Below are 23,381 nucleotides of genomic sequence, written 5' to 3'. Positions count from 1 at the left end.
ATGGATCACATTTCTTTCTTGGCGGGGACAGCATCAGGAGTCAGCCAAGGAAGGGATGTTTCTCCTGCCCTCCCAAGGGAGGTTTCTTGGCACATCCGCAGCCGGCCGTTGTATGTTATTCCATCAGCTAATGAGCCTTGCTCAAGAGGACCCCGATCATATCAAAAGAAGAAGAGTTTGGATTTATATCCCAACACCATATAAGGAGACTCAAAGGGGCTGACAATCCTAGCCCTTCCCTGCAATAAGCAACAAACACCCTATGAGGTATGGGCCGAGAGCCTCCAGCTTCTGTGACTAACCCAAGGTCACCCAGCTGGCATGTGTGGGAGTGTACAGGCTAATCTGAATTCCCCAAATAAGCCTCCACAACTCAAGCGGCAGAGCTGGGAATCAAACCCGGTTCCTCCAGATTAGATACACGAGCTCTTAACCTCCTACGCCACTGCTGCTCCTGGGAGGGACCATGGTTTTTTTCCACTGTAAAGAGTCTGAAAGAGGCTTACACGCTATTTCTCTTCCTTTCCCCACAACAGGCACTTTGTGAGGTAGGTTGGGTTGGGAGAGTTCTGAAGAACTGTGACAAGCCCATGGTCACCCAGCAGGCTTCACCTGTAGGATCTGGTGAACAAATTTTCCAGATAAGAGTCTGCCACACACGTGGAAGAGTGGGGAATCAAACCCGGTTCCCCAGGTTAGAGTCCCTCTGCTCTTAAACCGCGACACTGCAGCTGGCTCTCTCATTACCTGTAAATTCAAATCCCAAGGTGAACACGCACTGAAACAGGATAATATGAAGAGGGCCTCAAGATTTAGAACACAATCCTTTATTTTAGCTTTTCACGAGTACATAAAATGCAAAGAGAACAAGATTCCTTTTAGTGCATCTGTAATGAAGTGGGACGCAGGGGAACTGCTAAGGAAGGTGCGACTCCAGTTTCCTGCCTGGGACGCCCCCTCCCCTCACAAGAGTTGCCAGCTTTCACAAATGATCTTTAGGAGACCCAGGCCCCTTCCGCACACGCAAAATAATGCGTTTTCAAACCATTTTCACAATTGTTTGCAAGTGGATTTTACCATTCCATACATAGCTTCAAAAGAGCACTTGGAAAGCTTGGTCTTGAAAGTGCATTATTCTGCATGTGCGGAAAGAGCCAAAGATCAGTTCACCTGGGGAAAATGGCAGCTTTGGAAGATGGACTGTGGTCCCCTCCCCCCCCCCCAACCAGTGGTGGGATTCAGCCGGTTCGCACAGCTTGAGGCAGTAGAACCCAGGGTTGTTACAAGCAGTTAGCAAACAACCAAGTTTGGTTCAATTGTTTGACCCCAATTGCTGCCCCCCAACCCTGTCCTCCTAAAACTCTACTTCCAAAATCTGCAGGTATTTCCAGAACTGGCAACCCTCCCCCCAAAGGCACTGGCCCTCCCACAATTGGGGAATAGGAGTGCTAGCCAGAGTGTATGCTGTGAGTGTGGCACCATATTTTTTAATTCCTCTGTTGTCACAGCTGGCAAAGTACACACCACCCCAACCACTAACTTGCTTCTGTGCAGCTGAGGGAGAGTGCTGTGGGAGAGCCCGAATGCTGCCTGCTTGACTCCCGCTCAGCGGGGACTATGCACATTTGGTACATGGGAGTGATGTTGTAAAGCCACTCTCCAGGGGAGTCGTGTTGATGTCCTCGGGGGGGGCACCAGGGGCTTCAGCCGGAAGCTCTGAAGGATGGTGGTGAAGAAGAGGAAGAGCTCCATTCTGGCCAAGGCCTCACCCAGGCAGATCCGTTTCCCTGCAGAGGAGGGGGGGGGAATGCATTTAATAGAGTAGCTTAATGTGGTATCTAGCGAAATACATACACAAAACTGCTTATACAACCCCATCAAAACCAATAAAAGCCAAGATTAGATAACAAGTTATAGCTTACATTGTGGACTGAAAAGTTCAAAACATTCTCGACAACCAGGAGAATAATTTTAAAATTATGTCTTAAAAGTTAGTCTTTCCCAATTAGTCCAGCACCACAACATGGGTTCGTTTAAGTTCGTTAAGTTAGATTGCGTTAAGTCTCGTTAAGTTACACATTTAAGTTGGATTGCGTGCTCTTCATTATAATTATATACCGCCCTCCCCCGAAGGGTTTGACATGACTTATACATTATTGCATAATCTTGGTATCATAGACAGCCCAGACTCGGGGACAAGAATAAGGATAAGACAGATGCCAATCTTAATTCAAAGGCTTTGATATTAAGAGGGTCTGCCAGTTACATAACACCAATACTTTCCTCCTCCCAAGTTGGTACTTAGCTTCAGACAACGCATACTCTCTTAAAGAACAGTTCCAACCTGATCCTAACGAAAGCTCAACTCTGAGATCCCTTAGCTGGTTCTGAATTTATAAAGAACTCGCAAATGCCCACACCCTGATTTCAACAGCAAACCTGCTCGATTGCCCTGTACCCTTTCTCCGAAATATTAACTTGATCTTAAACTTCCTGCCCAGCTATTAAGGGTCATCAGACTTCCAGGTTAATGCCAGGAGCCTTTGTAGTCCAAACTCACCAAGACTTGGAGATACCCCTAGTTTAATTTCATTAGCACAGCCCAAAACTCATCAAGTTTTGGGTGCTCCAAGGTTTTAATTCAATCAAGTTTTTTTTGTTACCACAGTATTGTCTGCGGCTAGTAGAGCTTTGTTTTGTTACAGCAAGATTGCCCCCTCTCTTTTCATTTGTCGAATTGGCTTTCAATTATTTTCTTACCCCAAAAAACTCCACTAAGCAAAATTTCCTTTGGACTTCCTCGTGCCCAGAGTCTATTTTCTGTAAGAAAGGTCCGAGAAGGATGCTAGTCCTGGCTAAGAATGCTAGTCCAGATGATTCATTAGGATGTTCACATCCCCTCCCCCTGCACCTGATGGTAATCTCCCATCGTTTTTTCAAGCGAAAGCATCATTGGCTTAGCACCTGAAGAGAAGGAGCACAAATGCATCAGATTCTTCTTGAAGCTTACCCATTTTCGTCCAAGAAATTCCCTGGGTTGAAGTCTTTTGGGCTATGAAACATGATGGGGTCGTTCAAAACAGTGCTGAGCACTGGGTAGACTTCAGTCCCCTGGGAAAGACAGAATTCCGGAAGTCAGGTTTTCAAGGTTTTAGGGAAGGCACAACCTTAGTATCAGAGCAATTCAGATGGAGTGGGGATGAGGTTTGGGCAGTGGTGGGATCCAAATTTTTTAGTAACAGGGTTTCCTTGGTGGTGGGATTCAAACAGGTGGTGAATGGCATAAATGCAGACTGGGCAAGAGGCACGACGGGGAAGTGCCACATGGGCATTCCAGAGGCTGAGAGCATTTCTACTAATTTCCCTCTGTTACTGTAAAAAACTCTTACTGCCAAAAAAGTTCCTAAGCCCCAAGCCTGGGTATCTTTCTGTCACATACCATTTTAAAGCTCAACTATAGCAAGTCCCTATCATCTAAATTGCCAACTAGAAACAACTACTTCTCCACTCAAATTTGTGGACGTCTGCCAAATGCCATTTTACTTTCAAATACTTAATTTTGTTTCTAGAAATCAGAAGAAGGAGACTTTCCTTAAACAAGGAACTTGACCATATTTCTAAAACATGTTTTTAAAACAGCCCAACAGGGAGAATTATCCCGTTTTCTACCCTCGCTAACCAGCCACATAGGAAACAACAGGACTTCATGATTTTTGGACCGAATGGAATTTCTAATGGAAATGCAGACCCAATTAGTAACCCCCTCTCGGCACACACCAATAATTAGTAACCCCCTCTCGGGAACTGGTGAGCACCTGCTGGATCCCACCTCTGGATGAGTGTCACACCCTCATTCTACCAGCAACAGTCAGTTTCTTCTCCCGTCCTGTTTTTTGTGGGGGGGCTACACTGTCAAGTAACAGCCAACTTACAGCAACACCTCTCGGGGTTTTCAAGGCAAGAAACATTAGACGTGGCTTGCCGCCTCTGCATAGCAACCCTGGACTTTATTTGTATTTTGTTAAATTTAATACTCTGCCCTTTCCTGACTAATGCCAGGCCCAGGGAAGCTCACACACAATATAGTTAGAACATCCAACACATGCAATTATAATAAATGAACTTAAAGCCTGAGCTTGTTAATTATAATAAAACACAATGAAACAATAAGATGGCAACTGGTCAAGTATCATAGCCTAAATCCCTCCCTCTAATGCATAGGTGTCAAACTCGCAGCCCTCCAGATGTTATGGAGTACAGTTCCCATCATCCCCTGCCAGCATGATGCTGACAGGGGATGATGGGAACTGTAGTCCATAACATCTGGAGGGCCACGAGTTTGACACCTGTGCTCTAACTTGTCACCACACACCTAATAATTAACTACCGGGATGGGGAAGTGGTTGAAGCAGATGAATTTGGCTGAGAAAGACAGAGGGTGAGGGTGAGGGTGGCATGCAAGGGAGGGGAGGGAGGGGGCCCAGCATCTGGACATGGCCGACCCACCCTAGCAGAGGGGGAGGGGAGGGACGGGAGGGGTGGCATGTGAGGGGAGGGAGGGAGAGAGTGGTGGCATGCAAGGGAGTGGAAGGAGAAGTTGAGAAAGTTGGGAGGCCAGCCAGATGGACTGGGCATATGGGTGACCTCAACCAAAAGCCCAGTGGAACATTTCTGTCTTTCAGGCCCTATGGACCTGCCTTCAGGTTTCAGCTGATAGAGAGCCCTACCAGCCTGAAGCCAGAGCTGAAAAAGCCGTGGCTGTGGTTGAAGGTAATTGGATATCCTTGGGGGACTTCCTTGGTGACTCTCGCAGTGCCAAGTCCTAACCAGGATTGACTGTGCAGAGGTTCTGAGACCTGATGAGTTTGGGCCTTCCTGGGCCATCCAAGTAAGGGCCCCTCCCTGTTACCACTATGGACTTCAGCAGGGGTTGTAATACAATCACATAGGTCACTGACCCCTAGGATTTCCAGTCATGTGACTTCACAACTGGTTAGTGGATATCCTGGGGTTGTCATAGGATGGTCTCAGGTGGCCTGCAGAATATCCTGATAACCTGCTTTACATGAAGTCAAGTGTTGGATCTGAAACAGGGAGCAAGGAAGAATGGAAAAGTTGCCTAGGAAAGAGCTAAGGTCAAGGAGAGTGCCCTCAGCAAGGATCACATATGGTGCCATATGTGGACGGAATGTGTAGAAGTGAAAAGGTTTTGGACAACTGTGATGTTATATATCGAGAAACTGGTGAAGATTAATATTGGGATAAATAATGATTTAATGTTCATGGGTGTAATGGAGGATGAAGGGTAGATAAAAATATAGCTATATGTATAAAATAATGATCAAAGCAGCGTAACATGCAACAAGCTAGCTTTAGGGCTGGAAAGAAAAGAAAAAAAATGGACAATCCAGAAATGGTTGGAATACATCTGGGAACAAGCGACACTGGACATTTTCGACATAATAACAAAGAATCAACGGTGGCAAGATAAACAGAGTGAAATCTTGAAGGTATGGACCATATACGAGGACTGGATGAAAGAAGCTGGAGTCAATGAGGAGAAATGGGAGAAAAGACGACAAAGAATGAGCTTACTGCTGTTTGTTTGACAAAACTATGAAAAAATATAGGGGGGAGGGGAAAAAAGGGAAAATGCGTTGTTTGAAAACAAATGAAGAAAAGCAACAATATAAAATGTAATATTCAAATGATACAATAAAAAAAATAAAAAAAAAGATCACATATGGTTGCAAACTCTTGGTTGGGAAATCCCTGGAGAATTGGGAATGGAGGTTGGGGAGCAAACTATATACCAAATATCTGTGTATAAAACTACTTGAATGGCTGAATAGAGAAAAACTACTGGAGGATGAACAGGCTGGCTTTCGTAAAGGCCGTTCAACTATGGATCACTGCCTGATATTAAACTACCTGGTAGAGAAATATGTGCTTGTCAAAAAAGGATCACTATACGCAGCTTTCGTTGATCTTAAAGCTGCATTTGACAATGTAACTTCGTAGCTAAACTTTGAGTCCAAAAGTTAGCAGAAACTACATCGATAGACAGCCTTCTCCACTTAATTGTCAAGTTACATGAGAACCACGACAATTCATACAGGTAAGGTTCTCAAGCACAAAGATCATCTAACGGCTTCCATCTCTACTCAGAAAGGTGTAAGGCAAGGGGTGCCTTCTAGCACCCCATTTGTCTCAACTTTTATGTTGAACACATTAATAACAGGGTTCTTCATAAGAAGATACTCATGCACCTATCCTTACCGCTGATAAGAGTATAGCCATTCTCATGTATGCCAATGATGCTGTTGTATTATCATTGACGAGAGTGGGGCTAAAAAGAGTGCTGAAGATATTTGCTCAGATATGCACAGAGGAACAGCTAAGTATCAACTACACAAAGACCAAGATAGTGCATTTTAATGCCAAATTTATTTATTAGATAGTTTAATACGGCCAAAGGCCAGCAAAATTGCCAAATTTAAGAAACTGAAATGGCAGTTGTTAGGTCATCAGATCGAACAAATAAAGTGTTTCAAATACCTAGGTGTGGTTTTCCAGTACAACGGAAAACCCTCAGCCCATATACAAACAGCCATACACACAGCACAAAGGAGCTCACAGGCAATCCTAAGATATTTTCGATCACAAGGGGGTGGATTTATTCCAGCGGCAAGTGGAATTAGATTTGACGAAGCTAAATCCCTGGCAATAACTCACCTATGGAGCCCCCATTGGCATATAATTCCCTGGGATTTCCACTCTATTAGAGAGAGTCCTATCCACATTCCTTAGAGCTCTTTTTAACACTCCTAAATGTACAGCTAATGTAGTTTTAAGACAAGAAGCAGGGTTGGTTAAAGTCTAGACAACCTTTTGGAGGCTTATTATCAAATACTGGCTTAAAGTCCTTTCCCACCCCATGGGCTTATTGCCTTTGCTATAATTTTAGCAGCAATTTCACCATAATCCAAGCTGGCATTAGAAAAAATAACACTTAAACTTGCTAAGCACAGTGTGAAGCTTGGATCCTGTACAACCATTCTCTGAACTGTACTCATTGCAGAGCAACAGCCTTGGTCTATCAACGGCTCAATGATATTGAAATGCAAACAGATTTCTCCTTGTTACCGGTGTTATATAAACCATTAAAATCTTGGACAGGTATCTCGGCTGCCCCTTACCTGTCCAATATAACATCTACGAAATGCCGCTGGGCCTTTTCAAGGGCCCATTTTGACGCTTTTCCATCAGCCAATCTAATGGGCAGATTTCAAAAAATCCCACGACATAGGAGACTATGGGCCACTCCCCACTTACCTTGTCTGAGTGCAACCCCGCAGCAACCCCTCGTAGAAAAGCTTCCGTGGCTTTTGACCACGGAGACATTTGTTCCCCACTCATTTTCCATTCAGGAAATAGCGCGGGGTTCCACATCAAGAGCTTCTGCAAGAGGCAATGTGAGCATTCTTGGATTGGCTGGCAATGCAGTGTCGCGTCATTTTACGGTTGGAGTTGCAGCCAGCCTGGATAAGGCGGGGACTCCATTCTTGGATTGGCTGGACCCGAAAAGTTGGTTTTCTGATAAGCTGAACGCATTGTTTTGAGACGTCTGCACATGCTGGCGTCACTACCGATTACAAATTGCTTGGGCAGAAAAACAGAAAGTAAAAATGCGGTTTCGGGTTTACACCGCCGACAACCCTGTGTTTCAGCTGACACTTCTGCCAAGCTGCAAAACCAGAGGGAGCCTTCGAGCAAAAGAAAGATGCAATGTTGGCATGTCTTGTTGTGCAAGCACGTCTCAATTTCCCCCCGAAGCACTTTCTGACGGGGACACCCTCCCTAAAATACAAAATGATGGTTCCTGTTTCCTGATTGGCGGGAAGCTGCGCGATCAGGAAGCGAATCAGCAGCTGCTTAAACAGCCGAGGAGTTCCCTCCCCAGCTCCGCGGCACCTGCAGGGTTCTTTTGAAAATGCTGCTCTTTGCAGAGGGACCCTAATTCTGTCAGCAAGCTACAAGGAGGTGGGAGAGCTGGACAAATTAAGGAACAGCTGCACGAGCAGTGGTAGCTGGTGGCGTGGGAACGCCTCCATCCTCCTCCTGTCTTTTTTTAAACAGGTGACCCCGTGGCTTATGGTGAGTGGGGAGTGGCCCTATGTGTTTGTAACTCAGGGGAAGTGGACTCTGTACTACATATTTTATTACATTGTGAACTCCATGAAGGGGAAAGGGAGGCTTTAATTCATCCATTGTTTATCCAGTACAGAAATTTAACTAGAGTTAATTCCGATTCAGTTCTTGTGAGAACTTTTCTGGAAGACCAAGTTTCTCTTATATCTCAGCAGGTAGCTAAATTTTGTATGCTGGCATATAGTAAGAGAAGAATCATGTTGGGACCAAGAGCCAGACCACATGAGAGTGACCGTAATAATGCTACAAGCTGATGATATTTTTGTGTGGATTTCTGTATCGTGGATTTCTGTACAAATTCGATTTTTCTTTTGTTTATTGTTCCTCCTTTTTCTTGTTCTTCTCTACTCTTTTTTGCTGGCCTAATGGCCGTAATAAAACTGAAAACTGAACTGAACTGAAACTGAGGTTGGGGAGGAACCTCAGTGAGGTACAACGGCATAGAGTCACCCCTCCGATGCAACCATTTTCTCCAGGTGCACAGATCCCTGAAATCTGGAGATCGGTTGTCATTCTGGGAGATCACCAGACCCCAGCAGGAGTGTGGCAGCCCTGTGACGGCAAAACTCCATCTCAGCCAGCTCAATGACGGTGCCAGAAATTCATGAATAAAGCAGGAAAGAAACTGATGCCCCCTTCTCCTTCCACAACTTCTGAACACAGCAGGGGCTCTGGCCTAGAACATCAAATGCCAAATCTGATCTCAACAGCTTAGCACCACAGCCTCTGTCCAGCATTTCCTCTATCTCTTTGGATTTAAAAATATTTTCATTCCCCCCCATTCCTGCTTGGTGCAAGGTAGCTAAATTGCTTAGGCCAGTGCATTTGAAGGGGAAGTCACAGATACGTTGAGGCTCTAAAGTCATCCAGTTGTCCTCAACCAGAGCCAGCGCCTTTTTGACTCTGGCCCCGGCATGGTGGAACTGTCTCTCAAGTGAGACCGGGGCCCGGTGGAATCTGATGCAGTTCCGCCGGGCCTGTAAGACTGAATTGTTCCGCCAGACCTAAGGATGAGTACGACGATGACCTCTATTTTGTTGACCTCCACTCCCCACTGCTTCCCCTATCTAATTTATTGTAGTATCCCTATTTATATTAAATTGTCCCTTCCTATGATTGGCTTCCTGGTGTGTTTGGCATCAGCGAGGTTTTATTATTGGGGTTTTTTTTTAATTTTATTTTTTAAAAAAATTTATTGTATCATTTGAATTTTACAGTTTATAGTAATTTCCTTCTTCATACATTTTCAAACAATACTTCCCCCCCTTTTCTCCCTCCCCCATTACTTCTTCTTCATAGTTTTGTCACACATCCAGCAGTAAGTTCATTCTCTGTAGCCTCTTCTCCCATATTTCTTCATTGACTCGAGCTTCTTTCATCCAGTCCACATATATTATCCATATCTTCAAAATTTCATTCTGTTTATCTTGCCATGTCTTATTTTTGGTTAGTATATCGAAAATATCAAGTGTCACTGGTACCCAGATATATTCTAACCATTTCTGAAATGTCCATTTTTTCTTTCCTTTCCAGCCCAAGGTTATTGTTGCGTGGGCTGCTATTATTGGGGTTTTAATATATATTTATTTATGGATAGCTAAAGGCTGAGGTCTAAGACATTTTGTCTAATATTACAGCCGGTTGGCTTAATTAAGTTGTATTAAACTAACATGTTCCTGAAGAAGATGGACCGCATTGAAAGCGCCAAACACGCTGATTGCAAGGCTTTGAGGAAATCGAATTGAATCCATTGAAATCGAATTGAACTATTGAATTATTCACTGAAGCAGAGCAGCCTACAGACAGTGACGCTTGACTTTCGCAACAGCGGAGCAGCCCTCAAACTCTTTGGCAAGATATTGCCGGCACCGCACTCTGTTATGGACTTTTTTGCGGTTTGGCTTTCTGCTATTTCAGATATATAGCACTGAATAAGGAATTTAGCTTCTTATGAACCATACCTCTTTATATTTAGGATTTGTGATGCATTTCAGCACACTTGTTATGTAAAATTGTATTAGAACTTATGTCAATAAGATACATTTGAGTTTTGAGACTATAGTAGACTATTTATTTGATTATAATTGTTGATGTTTATACTACCAGCCAGCCGGTGTGCTGCGCTATTTTTCTGGGTTATCATATTGTATTTGTATTCTCGACTTGTTGGGAAAGGTAAAATCCACCAATCAGTAATATCAATCAATGCATCAAACATGTGAATGTTGTGAGTTTTCTGGACTGGGTGGTCATGGTTGGATGGCTTTTGTCTACCGGGACCTGCCTCTGAAGATGCCAGCCCCAGATGTGGGAGAAACGTTAGGAGCAAAAACTACCAGACCACGGCCACACAGCCCAGAAAACCCAAACATCCAGTTGATTCTGGCCATGAAAGCCTTTGACGATACAATCAGACAAACAACTGCTAACCCTTTCAAGACACGCCTCCGAGACTGACCTTCGGGATGATGTAACCTCTGAACTCGGTGTCTACAGGGTGACTATATGCGGGTACATTCATAGGAAATGGAGGCCTGCTCATCCCTCTGAAACTCGTGGACAGATGGCATCGGTGTAGGTATCCTTGTTCCGTCCCTCGAGCTAAGCCTAGTCTCGGTTCTTGGCTCGACCACCTGGCTCCATTTCCTCATGCATCTTTGCTGTTACCATTAATAGATTGTTCATCACTTTAGCTTCCTCCCTTCCCCCCTCTCCTTTGATCCAGGATAGAGAATAAACCAACGCGCAAAACCTAGATGATATCTTTATAGTAAAATATTTTAACTTTTCACGTTGGCTATTCTTTAAACTATTTGGAGGAGCACCCCCTAAGCTAGGGCAATCTTGCTTTTTCAAATTAGGCAGTTCACACGGCTTCTAAAACAAAAAATGGGGAAAAAAGCAAAGGATCTTGACGTAAGGGAACACACACTCAAATATAAAGGTGGTGTTGTATAGTGGGTACAGCATCAGTTTAGAATTGGGGAGATCCAGGTTCAAATCCCCATTCAGTCATGAAGCTCCTCGAGCCAGTGATTCTCTCTTAAACTAGCCTACCTTGTCAGGTTGTCGTGAGAGTGAAATTGGGGCGCATACGCTGCCAGATATCCTGGGAGGTAAGGCAGGACAAAAAAGGCTAAAACAAATGGGAGATCACCACATGATGATGCAGCGCTTGCACAAGGGACTATCTTTACCCAAAACAAATAGAGGAAAATGTGATGGATTCTCCTCCCCAAACCCTCCCCCGTCAAAAAAATGGCAATGAATCACTGTGACACACATGCAAAGTCCAGCAAGTGCCCATTGAGCCGTGAATAAGACCAGCATAGCTGATTAGAAGAAGAAGAAGAAAAATTTGGATTTATATCCCCCCTTTCTCTCCTGCAGGAGACTCAAAGGGGCTTACAATCTCCTTGCCCTTCCCCCCTCACAACAAATACCCTGTGAAGTAGGTGGGGCTGAGAGAGCTCCGAGAAGCTGTGACTAACCCAAGATCACCCAGCTGCCATGTGTGGGAGTGTACAGGCTAATCCGAATTCCCCAGATAAACCTCCACAGCTCAGGCGGCAGAGCGGAGAATCCAACCTGGTTCCTCCAGATTAGATACACGAGCTTTTAACCTCCTACGCCACTGCTGCTCCTTAGCAACTTCATGTGCATAGGTAGTATGTTTCTGAATGTCAGGTGATAGCTTTTGCCCTTCTGCCCTTCTGCCCTGCTCATGGGCTTCTCAGAACCATCTCATTCGCTCGAAACTGGACTTTGGACTAGGCAGTCCCCTGGTCTGATCTACAAGAACAGTTTGGATTTATTCCCCACTTTCGTCCCCTGTAGGAGTCTCAAAGGGGCTTGCAAACTTTTTTCCTTCCTCTCCCCACAACAAACACTTTGTGGGGTAGGTGGGGCTGAGAGAGTTCTGAGAGAACTGAGACTGGTTCTGAGGTCACCCAGCTTCAGGTGGAGGAGTGGGGAAACAAATCCAGTTCACCAGATTAGAGTCCACCACCACTAACCACCAGACGATGCTGGCTTCTAAATACAGGAGTACCTTTACATTGGCGTACCTTACTGCTTAACTACCTGCATTTAGGTTGAGAAGATATGTCATTGCACTCTTAACCGTATTGAAACCATAGACCATGTACTTCTAAGTCAGGGGTTGGGAACCCGTGGATCGCGAGCCGCATGCAGCTCTTCTTCTCCTACTGTTCCCAGGGACTCGCATGAGCCGAATTCAATGTCTTGTTTTTTCTACCCTGCAGGCAGCAGGTGTGTATGGTACATCACTCACCAAGGCCTGCTAGGTCAAGGCGTATATTGGCACCTTGTGACTGGTTCTGAGGTCACCCAGCTTCAGGTGGAGGAGTGGGGAAACAAATCCAGTTCACCAGATTAGAGTCCACCGCCACTAACCACCAGACATTGGCGTACCTTACTGCTTAACTATCTGCATTTAGGTTGAGAAGATACGTCATTGCACTCTTAACCGTATTGAATCCATAGACCATGTACTTCTCAGTTGTCCTTAATTCTTAAGACAGGAGCTGATTTTCCCCCAGTTAGTAATGATTCGGAGGAGGAGGAGTTTGGATTTATACCCCCCTTTCTCTCCTGTAAAGAGACTCAGCTTACAAACTCCTTTCCCTTCCTCTCCCCACAAAAGACCCTTTGTGAGAAGGGGCTGAGAGAGTTTTGAGAGAACTGTGACTGGCCCAAGGTCGCCCAGCAGGCTTCATGTGGGGGAGAGAAGAAGCAAACCCAGCTCAGACTCTGTTGCTCATGTGGAAGAGTGGGGAATTGAACCTGGTTCTCCATATTAGAGTCCACCAGTTTTAACCGCTACACCGTGCTGGTTCTGAAAGGAGGCATTCTTTCGGAGAAGGCTTGTCTCAGTGTCTCTAGAGCTCTTCTTTAAAAATGTGCCCCATTTTTAAAATGCAATGGGCCAACAAAGACCTAAGTCCTTCCAATCCCCCTGCAGTGGCGCAGTGGGTAAGAGCAGGTGCATTCTAATCTGGAGGAACTGGGTTTGGTTCCCCGCTCTGCCGCTTGAGCTGTGGAGGCTTATCTGGGGAATTCAGATTGGCCTGTGCGCTCCCACACACGCCAGCTGGGTGACCTTGGGCTAGTCACAGTTCTTCGGAGCTCTCTCAGCCCCACCCACCTCACAGGGGGTTTGTTGTGATGGGGGAAGGGCAAGGAGATTGTAAGCCCCTTTGAGTCTCCTATAGGAGAGAAAGGGGGGATATAAATCCAAAATCATCATCATCTTCTTCTTCTTCATCTTCATCTTCATCTTCATCTTCATCTTCATCTTCATCTTCATCTTCATCTTCATCTTCTTCTTCCTTGGGGCAGTTTCTCTTGAGCCCAAGGAGACTCTAGGGGGGGTGGGTGTTTGGATAGTCCCAAGTCTCTGCTCCTTACCTTGAATCTGGGGGTATTTCATCAAGAACAAGAACCCGTATCTCAGGGTAGAACTGACGGTCTCTGTCCCAGCAAAAGAAACAAGATATTTCCAGGGTGGTGAGCTCTAAATTCTTAACGTTGAATTCACTGGCAGGGTTGCTTTTTTCCTGAAGGGAAACAGGGAATCCATTAGGACGTTCTTGGTCATCTTCATTCCAATTCATGGTGTGAGTGGAAGACCGAGTTATGTTTTGAGAGTAAACGGGGGCAAGGTTACAGGATCCCTCCATTAGGGGCTGGATTCCCTTTCAGCTATGTTTGGGGTGTAAAACAGGTAAACTAACTCGGTTTGTCAGATTAAATTCTGCTGCTTATCGTGAAAGAGTTGGGAATCAAACTAAGGCCCCTTCTGCACACGCAAAATAATGCATTTTCAAACCAGTTTCACAACTGTTTGCAAGTGGATTTTGCCATTCCGCACAGCTTCAAAGAGCACTGAGAGCAGTTTCAAAGTGAATTATTCTGCATGTGCAGAATGAGCCTAAGTTTTCCAGATTAGAGTCCACTGCTCTTAACCACTACCTAATGCTGGCAGGAGGATATTAGGTGCATGCATAGAACTAATTTTCTCTTTGCACTACTTTTCTTCACAGCAGGGGCACAGGGGAATGTAAGGTACCTGGGGCTTTCTGATTCCTCCAGCTGTGCAGAGCTTGGGCCCTCCTGGTTCTTGGCCCCTTCCGCACACGCAAAATAATGCATTTTCAAACCACTTTCACAACTGTTTGCAAGTGGATTTTGCCATTCCGCACAGCTTCAAAGAGCACTGACAGCAGTTTGAAAGTGCATGTCTGGAATGAGCCTTGGGCTAATTTTGTGGTCCAGCTGGCGGCCTGGACTTTATTCATTTAAAATATTTATATCCTACTTTCCTCTAGCCATATTTAAGGTGGTTTACAAAATACAGTAAAATGCAACAACACAAGAACAATAGACCCAAACACAATACTATACTATACAATCTGATCCCACCATTACAAAAAATCACCAAAATACACCTAAAAACCCGCTGCTTGCTAAAATCTATATGTAAAAACCAGCTCAAAATAAAAAGGTCTTTACCTGATGATGAAAAGAGAGCACGGAAGAAGCACGCCGGATCCCTAATAGACTTTGCTGTGAGATCCAGACCCCTTCCGCACATGCAGAATAACACACTTTCAGTCACTTTCAATGCACTTTGCAGCTGGATTTTACGGTGCGGAGTAGCAAACAATTGCAAACAATTGTGAAAGTGGATTGAAAGTGCATTATTCTGCAAGTGAAGAAGAAGAAGAAGAAGAGGAGGAGGAGGATGAGTTTGGATTTATATCCCCCCTTTCTCTCCTGCAGGAGACTCAAAGGGGCTGACAATCTCCTTGCCCTTCCCCCCTCACAACAAACACCCTGTGAGGTGGGTGGGGCTGAGAGAGCTCCGAAAAGCTGTGACTAGCCCAAAGTCACCCAGCTGGCGTGTGTGGGAGTGTACAGGCTAATCTGAATTCCCCAGATAAGCCTCCACAGTTCAGGTGGCAGAGCTGGGAATCAAACCCGGTTCCTCCAGATTAGATACACGAGCTCTTAACCTCTTACGCCACTGCTGCTCAGGGTCTTTGCCACTGCAAGCACACATTCAGGGAGTTTGATCCTTGGTGAGGGCATCTGACACTAGACCAACTTATCTTCGCGGAGGGCACAGGTAACCTTCTAAGAGTCACAGAACTGTTAATTAGATAGAATGGAAGGAGAAGTGGGGTGTGTGTGTGTGTGTGTGTGTGTGTGTGTGTGTGTGTGTGTGTGTGTGTGTGTGTGTGTGTGTGTGTGTGTGTGTGTGTGTGTGTGTGTGTGTGTGTGTACACACAGCAAGCTGGGCTACCAGTGACTCAACTAAAATATTTGCTCTCCTGATTGCGGGCTGTTTGCAGAAACAGTTTGCGCAACTGCTGAGAGCAGATTGCCAGAAGTGGCTGAAAACATTGTTAGGGCTGATAGCAAAGCCCCAACCGCAATCCAAACCATTGTCCTTTTAAGGAGGCGCTGCTGTTTTACCCCCTGGGCCAGTGATGGCGAACCTTTTTGAGACCGAGTGCCCAAATTCCAACCCAAAACCCACTTATTTATCGCAAAGTGCCAACATGGCAATTTAACCTGAATACTGAAGTTCTAGTTTAGAAAAAAAACGGTTTGCTCTGAGGCACGCGTTGCTTGGGAGTAAGCTTGGGGAAGCAACCGTGCAACGCTTCGAACAGGTGAATCACGTTCCTAGGAGGGTTTACTCAAAAGCAAGGCCAGCCTAGATATGTGTGTGCGTGTGTGTGTGTGGGGGGTGATTTTCCGCTCCCCCCACATGACGAACTCTGTGCGCGCATGCCCACAGAGAGGGCTTTAAGTGCCATAGGTTCACCACCACTGCCCTGGGCACATCTTTGCAAGCCACGAATGCTGAGCAGTTTGCAAAAGCCTCCTGGCCCAGCTGCCGAGTCTGCCGCCGGCTGCTTCACTGACCCGAGAGCTCACATTTCTGCCAGTCCCTGCCAGCCCCCTTCCATGCACCTATGGGTGTACCTTTTCCATCTGGTTCAGGAAGCAGTCTATGAAGTCCCGTGGGTTGTTGGGATCTAACGTTTCACGGTTCTTCTTTGCTCTCTTGGCAATGAAGAGCCTGATGTCTTCCAGTTTGTCGTAGATCTTGGTGTGGGGGCCGGGGAAGTACTTCAGGAAGCCGACGTAGATGTCATAGAACTGCAGGAGGAAAGGGCGGCAATGAGCGGGTGACGTGCAATTTGTTTAATCTCAGAGCTAGAAGGGACCGTCAAGGTCATCCAGTCCAACCTCCTGCCAATGCAGGAACTAGTGTTATGATATCCCTGACAAGTAGGTCAATTCCTGCCGGCATGGGGGTTCAGCAGAGTTTAGACTGAAAGCAGCTACACTTGAGGTGGCATTTAAAAGTCACATGGGAAACATCTGCAACTTTTTAGCATTCTGGCCCAAATGCCGTGGTGGGATTCAGCAGGTTCGCACCACTTTGGCAGAACCGGTTGTTAAAACAGTGCTTGTAAACAATCAGTTGTTAAATTATTTGAATCCCACCACTGGTCAAACCCCCATTCGTGAACCTTTCTAAGCCATTGACTGGGCTACAGTGGGATCACAGAATATTCACAAGCATTCCACCTTGGATGGGGTGAGCTTGCCATCTGTTTTGTAAGAGAAAAGCATCACAAAGGACATGGCAGCTAGAAAATCTGTGCGCTGCAGTTGGCAAACCAGAGGCAGAGGGGCCCACTGCAGAGTGCTGGAGAGACAGGAAGAAAGAAAAATGATTCAGGCAAGAACATAAGAACATAAGAACTAGCCTGCTGGATCAGACTAGAGTCCATCTTGTCCAGCACTCTGCTACTCGCAGTGGCCCACCAGGTGCCTTTGGGAGCTCACATGCAGGAGGTGAAAGCAATGGTCTTCTGCTGCTCCTGAGCACCTGGTCTGCTAAGGCATTTGCAATCTCAGATCAAGGAGGATCAAGATTGGTAGCCATAGATCTACTTCTGCTCCATAAATCTGTCCAAGCCCTTTTTAAAGCTATCCAGGTTAGTGGCCAGAAGAGTAGCAGTGGAGAAGAGGAGTGGGCCAGAAAGGGCTGAGTGAGCTCTGGTTTTCTTTTCAGAGGGCTTTTCTCAAAGCCACATCTTTTAAACAGTGTATTTTTAACAAGGGTTTTCTCTTTTTTCTCCTTGTCCTGGGGCTGCTGATTGGTGGGGGCTGCTGAGGCTGCTGATTGGTGGGGGCTGCTGAGGCTGCTGATTGGTGGAGGCTGCTGAGGCTGCTGATTGGTGGGACTGCTGAGAGGTGGGGCTTTTCAAATTTTTAAATCTTTTCAGTTAGTCTCTGGAACCAGCGGTGAAAGTGGAATAGGCTTGCATACAGATTTAAAATGGATGGCAAACAGCGTTTGGCCCTTTGGGGACCAGCTCCTGTCTCAGCCCGGAGATTCCTTCCACCAGTTGGCAGCTGTTTTGGGTGAGGGCCCTACCTGAGCCCAAGCAGTGCTCATCTCCTGGAAGCTGTTGTTTATCATCTCCATCAAGGCCTGGAATTCCTTGTCTTGGTAGTCAAAGCGGTTGCCAAAGACAATGGAGCAGATGATGTTGGAGACAGCACGACTCAAGAAGTAGGTGGGTTCAAAGGGCTTCTCTGGAAGAGGACAAGGCAAGAGAACTCATCAACACAAGGAGCTGAAACCAATGAGGTCTGCTGAGGTCAGCATTTTCTGCTAAGACCAGCAACAGCTCTCCAGCTTCTATGGAGGGGTCTTTCACATCATCTTTCACATCACTAATAAAAGGAAACATTTTTTCACACAACGCGTGATTGGTGTTTGGAATATGTTGCCACAGGAGGTGGTGATGGCCACTAACCTGGATAGCTTTAAAAGGGACTTGGACAGATAAGTTGATCTATGGCTACCAATCTTGATCCTCCTTGATCTGAGATTGCAAATGCCTTAGCAGACCAGGTGCTCCGGAACAGCAGCAGCAGAAGGCCCTTGCTTTCACATCCTGCATGTGAGCTCCCAAAGGCACCTGGTGGGCCACTCCGAGTAGCAGAGTGCTGGACTAGATGGACTCTGGTCTGATCCAGCAGGCTAGTTCTTATGTTCTTACCTTCTCATGTTCTCAACTGATGGAGATAGAACCTATGTGCAAAGCAGATACTTTACTGCAGAGGCTACACTAAACTTTTCTGCTCCTATTTCATAAGAAGCCAGTGCTAGCACAAACTCTGTAATACTGCGAGCATTTTTAAAATTTGTTATATATAGGTTCTTTGCACATAGGTTCTATCTCCATCATTTCCAATTGAAAGATGATGTGAAAGACCTCTGCATAGAAGATGGAGAGCTGTTGCTGGTCTTAGCAGAAAATGCTGACCTAATGACAGCAGAATATAGCAGAATCTCTCTCTCTCTCTCTCTCTCTCTCTCTCTCTCTCTCTCTCTCTCTCTGGAGATCTGGAGATCTGATGGGGAATGGAAGATCAGCTGTCCCAATAGGAATGCTTCTGTGTCTCCACCTGAGTTCCTCTTGAAAATATTATGGGTCCAAAAAGGTGTCTGGAGTCTCCTCAAAAGGCACCAATCTGGGCAAATGCTACCCCAGAACTCATCACCCCGTGAGGCATGGCTAACAAAACTCTCATATAATAATAGTAACCACAACGAAATCACAACGAAATCCAGTCACTATGGCACAAACCAGCTGAGGTCGTCATAGTGGTCATTCCGAAAACATTGGGGCAGCACTTGAAACATCTTCAAATCAACAAAATCAACATGTGTCAGATTCAGAAGGCAGCCCTGTTGGGATCCGCACGGATACTACACCGATACCTCTGGGTGAGCTTCAAATTGTAATGAAGGCCACCAACCAGCTAAAGAACTGGTAGCTGTGACATTTAACTTAATAATGATGATGATGATGATGATGATGATGATGATGATGATGATGATGATGATGATGATGATGATGATGATGATGATGATGATGATGATGATGAAATCTACAATACTACTACTACTACTACTACTACTACTACTACTACTACTACTACTACTACTAATAATAATAATAATAATAATAATAATAATAATAATAATAATAATAATAATAATAATAAAAACCAATAACCAACTCTCACCATTGGTCTTGCGGAACTCCCCCAGCAGGAACTGAGCTTCCTCCTGGATCCTCTGCTCAATGGTTTTCTTCCCCATCCCAAAATTCCTCAAGACACTAAGGGAAAACCGTCGCAGCTGCTTCCAGCGCTCCCCATTGGCAAATGCAACACCTAGGGAAAGAGAATCCAGACGTCAGGGCAACCACGACATAACCAAACGGGTGCCTTTGGAGAAAGGCCAAGATGGGCGCCTCACCATGTCCTTGGAAGAACCTCTCCTGGGTGGGCATGGTCTTCCTTCCACTGAATTCCTCCGCCTTGTCAACCAACGCCTCCTTCACAGCATCGTGCCCACACAAAATGACCACTGGGCGAGTTCCAAAATAGACAGTGAACACTGGGCCATATTTTTCACGTAGCTGCATTAAAAAACAACAACAAAGATCTCTTTTTGCGGGTGGAGGTGTGGCCGTTCCTGCTCGGTAACCTAATTCCCAAAATAATACACCAGACAATATATGTAGCGTGGGTAATAAAAACTGGCCATAGCCAAAGAATTTATTGACAGAAAGCACAGGAAAGCAAATTGGCGCAGCATGGGAGGTGATCCAAGCATCTGGGCAGCCCGAGTGCTGTTCCCAGAAGAAAACAATTCTTCCAGCCCGCCTGCTGGAGGAATGTAACCAAGTGGAAGGTTGGAGTGAGACATACCAGACCGGCGAAGTGCCCATGACTGGAGCCCCTTCTCCATCCCCTGCTAGGGGCGCAAGCTTCTTAGCCCCCCGTGGGGCATTCCAACCGTGGACTTGCTCCACCCCTGCCTCTTAAGGAGGTGTAATAACAGGGGAGCTCCCCCAGCTCCCCTTGCCAGTGGATCACCCCCCATGCGCAACCCGCAGATGGCCATGACGAAAGTAATAACAAGTAATAACAACAAAAATGTCAAAATACAGGGATCGGGTGGGTGGGAAAATCCCTCACCGTCCGGGTGCAGAATGGGCCTGGGAACACGAGGCAGAGCCTTTTATAGGCCCTGCCCCTGGCCCATTCTGATGACGTGCTCTCACCATCGCGAGAACACACCACCAATCGAATCCGGCCCTCTGTGCGCGCACAGAACGGGCCAGATCTGCCGGGCCCTCTGCGCATGCGCGGATTGGCGGCGCACGCGCAGAACGGGCCATGAAGCCCTCGCCAGGCCCCCTCTTCCCTCCCGCAATGGCGGCCGCGTCTTAGGCGCGGCCGCACTTTATTTTTGTTTTTTAAAATAGAACCGTCTCTGTCTCCTGCTACATTTTTTCTTCTTATACTGCAGACCTAACACAGACAATTCATTGCCCCAACTGCAAGGGCAGCTGCCACGAATGCCTTTTGGAGGGTTGGGTGGCCCATCAGTGACTACTCAAGATAGTGACAACAAACTGGAGCCTCCATGGTCAGAGCCAGTGGGGAGAAGCATTTTAGGCAGTCCACCTGCCTTTTGCCCATCTCAAGAGTTTTGCAAGGTTAACTGTTAGAGCTTATTAAGGTGGACCTTTGGTATGATTCAGTGAAGCACGTTGTTCTCTTTCAGGTATTTACTTTCGGCCCAGCAAAAATGCCATGTTCAAGCCTGCTTTGAACTCTATAATCTGTGCCTTCCAAATCTTATCAGTAAACTGAAATGTAGTCACATAAGTTCCTGGCTGTTGTGGGTTTTCTGACTGTTGTGGGTTTTCTGGGCTGTATGGCTGTTGCCTGGTCATTTTTGCTTCTAATGTTTCTCCTGCTTCTTCTGCTGGCATCTTCAGAGGCCCGTCACAGTGAGAGGTTTAACATTACCAACAAAAACTACCAGATTATAGCCACACAGTCTGGAAAACCCACAACCGCCAGTTGATTCCGGCCATGAAAAGCCATCAACAATACATTCCTTGTCCAATTTTTGTGCATCAAACACTGTACAAATTAGTGAATAACTTTCCTTCCCAGCAGGGTTAAGTTTGATCCTGATGGCACAAACTGGGGGGGGGGGGGTTGTTGGTGCAGATGCTTCCCCAAAAGAGTTCTGCAGCTTTAACACAATGTCTAACCCACTGATTTTTGGTTGAAACCAAAACTGAAACAAAATGGACAGATGCCAACAAAACTAACTGCCGATTTTCTGGAAATTTCTTTGCTCTGCAGACATACTGCAGTTTGTTACCAAGGAATCACAAACATTGAAACTGGCAGGGAGCTATTATTTGACTTTCCCCAAGCCCAGGTTTCCCCAGGACAGGTACCTTCTAGGTGACCATCGGTAAAGAAGCAACTTCAGGAACTGAACCTTGCAAATGTCAGAAAGTGTGGGTGGGTCGGTGGAGGGGTCCTATTAATTGCACATTTGAGTGATCAGAGAAGCTGAAGACAGACGAGGATAAAAAGGAAACAATCTGGAAAGGCGGGAAAGGATATGCCAGGAAACCAAACTCCAGCCAAATTCGAGATCTCTAGGAGATTCGGTGAGGTAAAAATGCAACAAATAAATAAATCATCATCAGAGAAAAAAGCTTTTCTCGGGCATACTTTATCGGGCTGTGAAGGGGCGTAAGGTGTGTTTGGGGTTTTCCATGACAAAATTATGTGTGCTGCATTTTTTAAAAAAAATGTCAAAACTGAAAAACTTTCTTCTTAATTTTGATTCTTGTGCGTGTGGAGGGGTTCAGGGAGATTATTATTCCAACGTTACAGGTAAAATAGTGTCAAAGTGTAATTATTCATTAAAAGTTTATAGAGGTTAACACAATTCTATCACTTAAAAGAACTGTTGATTACATAAGTATATATAAAGAAAAATGCATGTAATATAGGGGGTGTCATTTTGTAATTTGCTCTCTTTTTTAAAAAATGTAGATCTGGCCCTGACTGGATCAGACCAGTGGTCCACCTAGTCTAGTAATTTTGTAAATCTTTATCACATTCCCCAACACAAGTGCTGCGTTCCTTTCCAACATTCCCTGCTCACCTTGATCAGAGAGTTGAGAATCTGAGAAGATTTGATCTGTAGAAAATTCCCTATCAGAGGCAGGGGTGTTGGTCCAGGTGGCAACCTCCCGTGGGAAGACATTTTCTTCTTGGCTGTAATGACCACTAGAAAAATGGCCAGGAAGATGGTGAGAGCGGTAGCTACCTCCATGGTGGACACTGCCCCGTCCTTCTGCCTCTCTCCCCAGTGTGTTGACCTGACTCATTTTGCCTGGGTTCAGAGTATTTATTCAGGCATACCCTTGGCACTGCCTGCTGTGTTATGTAAGAGCAACAGGCAAACACACTGTTTGTTAATCTCTGAACTCACGCCAAATTAAATAGACTCTTTCCTTTCTAATCAACATCGTGAATATTTAGTCCAGGGTACATGCATCTGTGTGCTTGCTGGTTAGGTGGATTCCTGAGAGCTATCTGAAGCATTTTGATTGGCTGTGCTTCTCAGATGTTATTTCTGCATGCTCCAAATATCCCAGGTTGAGCGAGGGAAATATCCCGGTTTGGCCAAGAGATTCACACAGTTCCCGGACCTAAAGAGGGTTTGCCCCATGATATTTCCCTCATCCTGAGATTTTCAAAAATAGCCAATTTGGCGAGTCTTCAAAAATCTCACGTTGAACCTGCTACTGTGCAAACACCATGGAGCAGCAGTGGCGTAGGAGGTTAAGAGCTCGTGTATCTAATCTGGAGGAACCGGGTTTGATTCCCTGCTCTGCCGCCTGAGCTGTGGAGGCTTATCTGGGGAATTCAGATTAGCTTGTACACTCCCACACACGCCAGCTGGGTGACCTTGGGCTAGTCACAGCTTCTCGGAGCTCTCTCAGCCCCACCTACCTCACAGGGTGTTTGTTGTGAGGGGGGAAGGGCAAGGAGATTGTCAGCCCCTTTGAGTCTCCTGCAGGAGAGAAAGGGGGGGATATAAATCCAAACTCCTCCTCTTCTTCTTCATGGGAGCAGAACCAGTTTATTTTTCCCCAGCAGCCACCTGATCTCCCTGCCCTGCCCCGCCCCCGATCTCCCCACCTGATGTCCTGTCA

The 23,381-nt window shown here is 45.9% G+C and overlaps 1 pseudogene; it reads right to left on the bottom strand.

Moving 5' to 3' along the window:
* Window positions 1–1,665: 1,665 nt before the first annotated feature.
* Window positions 1,666–22,550, bottom strand: LOC125440870 (annotated as a pseudogene).
* Window positions 22,551–23,381: the final 831 nt, after the last annotated feature.

The sequence above is a fragment of the Sphaerodactylus townsendi genome, linkage group LG11, assembly GCF_021028975.2.
Source record: "Sphaerodactylus townsendi isolate TG3544 linkage group LG11, MPM_Stown_v2.3, whole genome shotgun sequence".
Taxonomy (NCBI): domain Eukaryota; kingdom Metazoa; phylum Chordata; class Lepidosauria; order Squamata; family Sphaerodactylidae; genus Sphaerodactylus; species Sphaerodactylus townsendi.
Note: the sequence above shows the minus strand (reverse complement) of the source record. Positions and strands in the feature narration are given on the sequence as shown.